Raw genomic sequence first — 9,969 nt, 5'->3', positions numbered from 1 at the left:
ATCCAGATACATGCATTTAGAATCAAAATCATTGGAGACTTTAACTTATGGTCACTCTACTACTCTACAGAGTCGTTGCAGATGGGTTTCACCCTACCATACCCAAGGTTAATCCATCATCATCTAAGGCCATTATCTTGTCTTAGACTAGGACATCTTACAACTCTCACCACATGAACCATTCTACTTTATTTGAGTGTGAATGATCATTAGAGTTTCAGAATGTCACCTTACTTAAATCCATACTCCAATACATACACTAAATTAACACCACAATAAAATCTCCTCATGAGACCCATGGAATTACGTAAAACACATCACAATGATCGTATTTAAATTCACAAACTCATTATCATCACATTTTCACAACAATACTTTCACAATCACATATATCCTTAAGCATATTTTCATATTCACATATCAATAATTCCATCTCAAATTTGAAATATCAAACAATAATAAACTTTGCAACAACATACAAGGTCAAGTCTAAAAAATACCACAACATTCATTTATAACTTCATACATAATGTTTTTAAAATTTACTCAATTAATCACAAGTTAAAAATAAGGAATTAAAACTCTGCAACAATGTTGCTTGAGCGACAAGACCACTCACTTAAGCTAGAAATTTTTGCTTGAGCTAAAAATTAAATAGAGATAAAACAGTTCCAGTGGCTTTCTCGCTTAAGCTAGAAATTCTTGTTTAAGTGACAGGGGCTCTCGCTTAAGCTATAAATTCTCGCTTAAGCTAAAACTCGAACAGAGAGCAAATTAAAATTCTGGTTATTTTCACTTAAGCTAAATTTTTCTCGCTTGAGCTAGAAGTCTCTCGCTTAAGTTAAAAATTCTCACTTAAGCTAGAATAACATATTTTAACCTGTTCTTAGCATGTGAAACCAAAAACAAAAAAAAAGCACAAACCACTCGTATTCAATATCCTCATCAATTCAACACATCAAGATAAGCAATTCATTTCAAATTTTTCAAGAAACCTAGCTTCGCTTACCTCAAACGTACACCAATATTGGAACAGCGAAAAACCCCAAGATGCTTTTTGAACCGTAAAATACCAAATCAACCTAGAGGAGCCCAAAACATAAGAACACAAAGAAGAATGAGGTTCTAATCATGATCAAATCAATAATCAATACCCAAAAACAAAAAAAGGAGACAAAGGTAGGATTTTCAACTTACGTGGATGAAGAATTCGTTCGACTAGATTCGAAGAGGACTCCAGCACAAACGCAAAGGTGGCCTTTGGTTCAAGAGAAGATGAGAATGAGATGAGAATGAGGACGGACAAGGTTGAGTTGAAGAGGAAAAGGAACTGGTGTTGGGAGCAAAAAGAGAGGGTTGCATTTTTAGCACTAAGGTAGTTAAGATTGGTTTTAAAAGAATGGGTTTTGTACATTTTCCCCAACAGCAAAAAATTTTGACCTAAAAAATTTACTCATCAGGTGGAAGATAAGGATATACTCTCCTGATTTCTCTTATAACAACTACCTAGACTTGCTTGACTTACCTTTCCAACACCTTAACTAAAGGAAAAACATGCCTTTGTGCTATGTGATATGATGTTCAATAGTGTAGATTAGTCTGACCACTAAGCCCTTAGGATTATTTGTATCTGCTATACAAAACTCACCTTACATATGCTCTTCACCACCTCTTGTAGGTTTTACAAAAATCTACAAATATCCTTGGTTCACAATTTTTAAACATGCTAGACATTACTTTCATAACACCTTATTCCCTTCTTGAAGCACCATTTAACTGACTTGATCACACACAACTTCGATATAGTGACAAGATTTTAACATTCTTTATCACCTTATCGATAACCACTCTCATAACATCATACTTCCTTTACTGACTTTGGCCACTGTCTAACAAAGTCCATAACAATTCTAACCCATTTCTAACTACAACTTCCAACTGGTGCAACCACCAAACCCATTCTAGCACTCCTTCTTCATTTCTAATCCACTAACTTGTAACCATTCTTCCACCATATCCTTATAACCACATCTTTTACTTTACTTGAAATCACTAGTTTAAACAGTACCTATTAGCCCTGTGATACATCTCAAAATTGGATTGTTCGATTAGCCCTTTTCCCAACCATTTTGAGAAACTCATTGTTCTAGTCAGATGACTACTAATGAAATATCCTTACAATTTCACTTCCAAGCTCAAGAACTTATATTTGCTTCAGAAACACGTCTAGAAACTCTTTGATGAATCAGGCCCAGGCAAATTTCAAGGCCCAAGCTCCAGTCCAGGCCCAAACCCATTAAAAGGCCTAGTCATAAAAAGTATGATGAAGAAGATTCAATAGGGCCTTGATCCACACAAGCCCAATAGGTTTAATGGGCTTTATATGCTCTACTCATGGGCCAAAGAAGGTGTGAAGATATGATGGACTTCAAGTGGAGAATTAGCATAAATTTACTTTGGGCCAAATGTTAGGCCATTGTTTTCCAATAAAGGGCAAATGTACGTTTTCCTTTAGCTTCCAAATTTGGCCACATCTAAAGCCCAATTGCAAGCTTGGTCGAGAGGGTTCCTTGAACATGTATCCTAGCATAGGCTTGCACATTTGCATCTCATTTGAAGGTCCATGTGTGTTTCATTCAGGAGCTTCTCTTTACTATAAGTAAGAGACTCCTTGCCTTGTAATCACTACTCCTGATTTGAATGGTAAATGAACCTATGTTGAGATAACTCCATGCATTTGCTTTAGTGAGAGTCACGGCTAGCTTGGATTCTCCCTAGTCATCTCTTGCTTGTGTTTAGGTACTCTTGGTTTTGTCATAGTAAGTTTGTCTTCTTGAAATTCTTGAGTGTTTGAACCGAGCCACTTGTATGCAAGAAAAGGATTTTTGAACAAAGTGTTTTCTTCACTCCTTGGAGGAGCTTTGAGTGTAGCCTTGCCTTGTTACTTTGGGAGAGTGATCTAAACACTTGGGTTACATTCTGGGTTGGATTTGGTCTTGGTTTTCATGTTATCTAACCTCTAATCCATTTATTTTGTCTCGAATTTGAGTGTTTTTGTTGTAGGAATCATGGCAAGTTCATCAAATGCACTTACTCCAAATAAAAACAATATATTGATGAGATTGCTTCGGGATTTGGAGTTGTCTAGGAAGGAGTCCTTTGACCAATTGAGAAAAGACAAGGAGCAAAGTGACATAAGAATCCAAGAGCACATTCAAAGGCTTGAAGCTAGGGAGAAAGAAAGAGAGCCTAGGAAAAGAGGGCATTCTAGGTGCAACCCATCACAAGAGAAGCAAACTCCAAAGATTCCTAAGTTCTATGGTGGAAGTGATCCCAAAATCTTCCTTGATTGGGAAGCTAAAGTTGACCAAATTTTCATTGAAAATCATGTAAAGGATCAAGCACAAGTTGATCTAGTAGTTTTAGGATTTTTGGAGTATGCCAATACTTGGTGGCATAAAGTTTGTAAGAATTATGACCAAGGGCCACCCGCGACTTCTTGGATGGACATTAAAACTCTTATGCGCACTAGATTTGTTCCTCCCTCCTATAGGAAGGAACTTATTTTGAAGCTCCAAAGGCTTCACCAAGGTCCTATGAGTGTGAGTGAATATTTTAAAGAATTAGAGTCTCAAATGCATAGGGTTGCAATAAAAGAAACTAACAAAGAGAAAATAAAAAGATTTGTGAGTGGTCTTAGGAGAGACATACAAGACCAAGTAGAGTTGTATGAGGACTCCACTCTTGAAAATGTTTTCACACTTGCCCTTGGGATTGAAATTCAATTGAAAAGAAAAAGAAGGGCAAGGAAGAGATACTCACCCAAACACTACTTTAGTCACTCATGGAAGGGAAAGGATAAAAAGAAACATGATAAGTTCCCTTCTAACTCTCATCAAGAACCACCAAGTAAAAGTAAGTCACCAAGTGATCACATTCACCATTCCACTTCTTCAAGATCAAGTTCCATTAAATGTTTTAAATGTTTGGGTTATAATCACATTGCTTTAAATTGGCCAACGAAGAGGACCATGGTCTTAAAGAAGAGTAATGATGTTGAAAGTGAACACTCATCTCCCCTTTCTCTTTCAAAAGAATCTTCTTCCTCTAGTAAAACTAAAATTTTTGAGAAAGACCCTATGTTATTAAGGCGCATGATATGTCAAGATCAAAGTGAGCTTGAGCCAACTCAAAGAGAAACCATTTTTCAATCTAGATGCAAAATTAACAAATTGGTTTGCTCTCTAATTATTAATGGAGGAAGTAGTACCAATGTAGCTAGCACAAGGTTGGTGGAAAAGCTTAGCTTAGAGACCATTCCTCATGCTAAGCCCTACAAGCTTGCTTGGATAAGTAAAGAGGGAGAAATAGATGTCAATAAACAAGTCCTAATTAACTTCTCTATAGGAAGCTACAAAGATGAGATGCTATGTGATGTTGTTCCCATGGAAGTCACACATATCTTACTAGCTAGGCCATGGCAATTTGATAAACAAACTTTACATGATGGCCATACCAACCAATACATTTTCTTCATAAATGGGAAAAAGACAACTTTACTACCTCTATCACCTCAAGAAGTTAATAAGGATAGAAGTATAATAAGAAAAGATAAAGAAGAAAAAGAAAAGGGGCAAGCTTTCACTAAGGTGTTACTTACCTACAAAAAAGTTCTTCCAAAACAAGATGTGCATCACCCTTCCTTCTCTACCTAAGCCAAAAAGGAAGCTCCAAAGCACAAGCAAGAGAGAATGAGTACTCTAGGAAATAAAGATGGCCTAACCAAAGCTAGGGGTAATACCTTTAGAAAGGATGGAACAAGAGCTCATAAAAGGAAGGCACAAATTCTCCCCCAAAACAAGTCAAGCTCCATCTACAAAGGCTTCAAGAATTTATGGTCAAATTCTCTCCAAGGAGGGGAGAATGATGAAGGATTGACCCCAACCAAGGATGGAGGCACATGCTTAAGAAGACTAAGCATGTTTAGAAAGGAAGTTTACTAATCCTTCATCCCTTTTATTTGTGTTTGTTATTTTTGATTCCCTAAGTTGACTTAGTTGAATCAACTATAGTTGAATTATTGACCTTTGACTAGGTTTGACTTGTTGACTATAGTTGACTTGACTTAAGCCAACATACTAATCTATGTTTATTTGTTTTGTATGTTAATTAGGAGTAAGAAAGCAATGCTAGGTGGCACATGGTGATTGGGGACATCCTTAGGTTTTTGTAGAAGCTAGGGTTAGGTTTTTGTAGAGACATCCTTAGGTATCTTTTATTTGCTTAAAGGCCCCTAAACTCTTTTATATAAGGGGTGCTCCTAGACATGTAAAAGGGTTGAACATTTTGAAGTAAAAACCCTTGTGTCTCAACCATTTGTGAGAGTTTCCTCCCTTGGGAGTGAATACTTTTAAGCCTTATCTTGCATAGCAAGTGGCAGCACACATCCACTCATCTTCAAGGTTGCCATGGCTTCTAGCCTAGCCTTGTAGTGGCGTGCTTCTCACATTTTTACCATTTCTTTCCTTTCCATTTTATGTTTTCTTCTTCCTTTAATTGTTCTTGGTTTTTTATGGTTTATGTGTTTTCCATTTCGTTTTTGTTTTGAATCAATTCATCATCTTTTTCTCTTGAGCTTTGTGAAAGGAACCTTCACATCTAGATATCTTGCTATCTTAATGTCCAGTGGGGATTTCACTTAGCTTTCTTAATCAACTCACACCATATTCAATAATCTTAAAAAGGAACAACATAATCGTTCTTCACCTATGGACTTAACTTCTCTTACAAAACTTGTGGTATCTAATCCAAAACCTGTTCTTGAAGCTCCCTATGTCCAATATGTTGCTTTTGAACTCCAACATCGTTTATTAGCCTAATAAACCAAAACTTAACGTTCCTTGTCCACCGGTATACAACCTTTTACATGTTGACATCTTTGAGGCAAAAGATTGTCTCAAAGTCCTTATCCAACCCTTGCAAAGGAAAACATGTCATGTTTGACCTTGTATCTACATTCATCTACCACTACAAACACCAAACACAAACCATAGAGGCACAAATATAACAAGAAAATGTATAGAAGATAAAACTCAAACTATAACTCTACTCTCATTTCCCCAAACCTTTAGAATTAAGAAAGGTAAACTATCTCTAATATAGTCATAAGCGTGCACCCTCATCACTCTACAAAGACATTTTATGTTCTTAATGCTTCTAATTTCACAAAAAAACTCCACTAAACGTGAACTCTTAAACAAGCTAAACATGACAAACCCACAACCCTCAGGTTATCCTATGTGTAAGAACCAAGAAAAATTAAATAATTAAGTAAATAAGTATTTAATATAAATGTGGGGTAAGGGAATCTTATAATATTTATTGCAGGGAGTTATGACAAGTAATAGTACTATCTTAAGTGGTTAAGAGTACTTGGATATTATGGGAGGACTTGGGTTTGAGTCTTGTGTATGTCATTAGTGTGTTAATTTAATTGTTTTATTATTTTTGTAATATGCTTGACCATGGTACGTGATAATATAGTCCTAGATGTGTATGAATTATCATGAAATATGAATTGGTTGGTTGGTTATGCATTATCTTGGTAATTGTGTGATTATTTGTTTGAACCTTGATAGACGCTAAATAAGTGTGTTTTTGCCCAAACTCTTTTTGCATGAATAGGAAGGTTCAGAAACCCTAGCTGTCACAGGGAACAATTGGAAAGGCTAAGAAAAACCTCCTATTAATGGCATTTGATGGTCATTAACGTCCCCTCATAACCATTTTCATATTTTTAAAATTAATTTAGGGCTGAAAAGGGTAAGAGAGGATAATTTTTTGAGAGTTAACAGAAGGTTTGAGTTTAGTAGTGCGAAGAATGAGTTTGGTGCACCAAAGAGAGAGAGAGCATTGAAGGCTGGGAAGCACTTTTTGAGTGGAGGCAAAGGCTAAGGCAAAAGTAGGCTAGGAAGAACTCTAGGAGTCACAAAGGAAGCAAGGAATTCAAGTTTGGGGAGTTGAAATGATGTTGAATTTCAATTGTGAAAGTGTATCTTGTATAATTGTATATGTTGTTTTTTGTTCATCTTGAAATTCTCACATTTCTAGAAATTTTCCAGAAACCACTTGGTGGTATTGAAGGTCTGCCAAGCGACACGAGTTGTTTGTGTTATTTTTTGGATTTTTGGGGATGAACTATTTGGGATAACCCAACTTTCTAGGTTCTAGCAAGAACTGCTTGGCAACGATGAACACCCGTCAGGCGACTCATTTAGTTTTGACTCGTTTTGGATTTTTAGGCCTTCTATGGTGATTCTGATAAGGGAAAAATGATCCTTAGTGTTTTATTGATTGATGATGATATGAATTTATGAGTTGCGTGGATTGAGAAGCATGTGGGTGAATTAGGGTTGAAAATGAATGCGAAAAATTAAATCTTTAATCTGGATCACATTGAATTGGTAATTGAATGATGCAATTAAAGGTGGTTGAACACTGGAAAAATTATTTAGGACTGAACTTGCATGATGGGACTATTGGGTTGCAGGACAAGATTTTGGGTAACACGCAGGTGTAGGGGAATTGTGACACTTAGAGACAAAGAGGGGCTAGCATGGGGAATTGTTTTATATGTTTACTATTTTTGTAAACTATCATTCATGAATAGTTGTTGGATTTTGTAAACATTGATTTAAATTATGAATTTTGGATTCTGGCGCTTTTAATAAAATTTGATATTTTCCCGCATTTTGGGATAGAACTTTTGTTATTAAATACAGTTTTATTAGTAGTATTATTTTATTTTATTTAAATTAGTAATATCTAGCAGGATGTTACACTATTGACGAACTTGACTCTGATACCATTAATGTAACACAATTTTAGTAGCATAAAACTAATAAAATAAGACATTTTGCAATAATATTCAAAGGCAAATTAATGGAATAAAAAGTATATTAATACAGTCCTTTAAGAGCCAAACTATAAAAATATATTATTTATACAACAACAACAACAACAACAAAAACTTTAAAGGTAACCCTATATCGAACATGCTAACCACCCCTACCTCTGCCTCAAACTCACAACTCTAACAATCGACTTTTCATCCTTTGAAGGTGTTGCTAATCTTGCATCTTCATCTGTTCCCATGAAAGAATGGTGATCATTGCAAGAGAAGAACACAACATAAGACCATAAAAATCAAGAGTAAGCTATTTTACAAAAGAGTTGTCCTAAGACCATTTAAATTATCAATTATAATTCACACATAGGAAACTACAATTAATTCACATAATTGCACATAAATAGTTGACACTAAACTCGAATATCCAGATACATGCATTTTGAATCAGAATCATTGGAGACTTGCACTTGTGGTATTTGAGTGTGGATGATCATTAGAGTTTCAAGATGTCACCTTACTTGAATCCATACTCCAATACATACACTAAATTAACACGACCATAAAATCTCCCCATGAGACCCATGAAATAACGTCAAACACATACAATGCTCGTATTCACAAACTCATTATCATCACATTTTCACAACAATACTTTCACAATTACATATATCCTTAATCACATTTTCATATTCATATATCAATAATTCCATCTCAAATTTTAAATATCAAAAAATCATAGGTTAAAAATAAGGAATTAAAACTCTGTAGCATCTCGTTTGGGCGACAAGGGCTCTCGCTTAAGTTAGAAATTCTCGCTTGAGCTAAAAATAAAACAGAGACAAAAAGAGTTCCACTAGCTTTCTCGCTTTAGTGACAAGGGCTCTCGCTTAAGCTAGAATTCTCGCTTAAGCTAAAACTCGAACATAGACCTAAGTTAAATTATGGCTATTTTCACTTAAGTTATATTTTTCTCGCTTGAGCTAGAAGATTCTCGCTTAAGCTAAAAATTTTCACTTAAGCTAGAATAGCATATTTTCACAAGTTCTCAACATGAAAAACCAAAAACCATAAAAAAAATAGAAACTACTCAAATTCAATACACTCATCTATTGTACACATCAAGACACAATTAATGACCAATATAAACAATTCATTTTAAAATTTTCAAGAAACCTAACTTCCCTTACTTCAAACGTAGACCAAGATTGGAACAATGAAAAACCCCAAGATGATTTTTGTCTGTAAAACACCAAATCAATCTAGAGGACCCCAAAACATAAGAACACAAATAATAATGAGGTTTTAATCATGATCAAAGCAATAATCAACACCCTAAAACAGAAAAAGGAGACAAGGGTAGGAATTCCAACTTATGTGGATGAAGAATTTGTTCAAGTATATTCATAGAGGAATTCGCCACGAACCCAAAGGTGGCCTCTGATTCAAGAGAAAATGAGAATCTGATGAGAATAAGGAAGAACAACGTTGAGTTGAAGAGGAAAAGGAACTGAAGTTGAGAGAAAGGAGGGAGACTAGCATTTTTATAATTAAGGCAGTTAATACGGGTTTTATAGGAATGGGTTTTTGCACTCTCCCTAACAACACAAATTTTCAACTACGAAAATTTACTCATCAGGTGGAAGATAAGGAAATACTCTCCTGATTTCTCTTATAACAACTACCTAGACTTGCTTGACTTACCTTTCCAACAACTTAACTAAAGGAAAAACATGCCTCTATGTTATGTGATATGATGTTCAACAATGTAGATTGGTTTGACCATTACCCCCTTAAGACAATTTGTATATGCTATACAAAACTCATTTTCCATATGGTTGCTACCATTTCTTGTAGGTTTTACGAAAATCTATAGATAGCCTTGGTTCCCAATTTTCAAACATGATAGACATCACTTTCACACCACCTTATTCCCTTCTGGATGCACCATTTAACTGACTTGATCACACACTAGTTTTGGCACCCTTCATAAGTGCAATGGATGTCACCAAGCTAGGCTATAGGCCTTCTTGATCACCCGTTAACCTTATCCAAGTAAGTAT

General features: G+C 35.4%; 1 pseudogene; it reads right to left on the bottom strand.

Annotated features, from left to right (window-relative positions):
* Positions 1–9,788: 9,788 nt before the first annotated feature.
* LOC114189287 lies at positions 9,789–9,969 on the bottom strand (annotated as a pseudogene).

This window comes from Vigna unguiculata, chromosome 6 (genome assembly GCF_004118075.2).
Source record: "Vigna unguiculata cultivar IT97K-499-35 chromosome 6, ASM411807v1, whole genome shotgun sequence".
In the NCBI taxonomy this organism is placed as follows: domain Eukaryota; kingdom Viridiplantae; phylum Streptophyta; class Magnoliopsida; order Fabales; family Fabaceae; genus Vigna; species Vigna unguiculata.
Note: the sequence above shows the minus strand (reverse complement) of the source record. Positions and strands in the feature narration are given on the sequence as shown.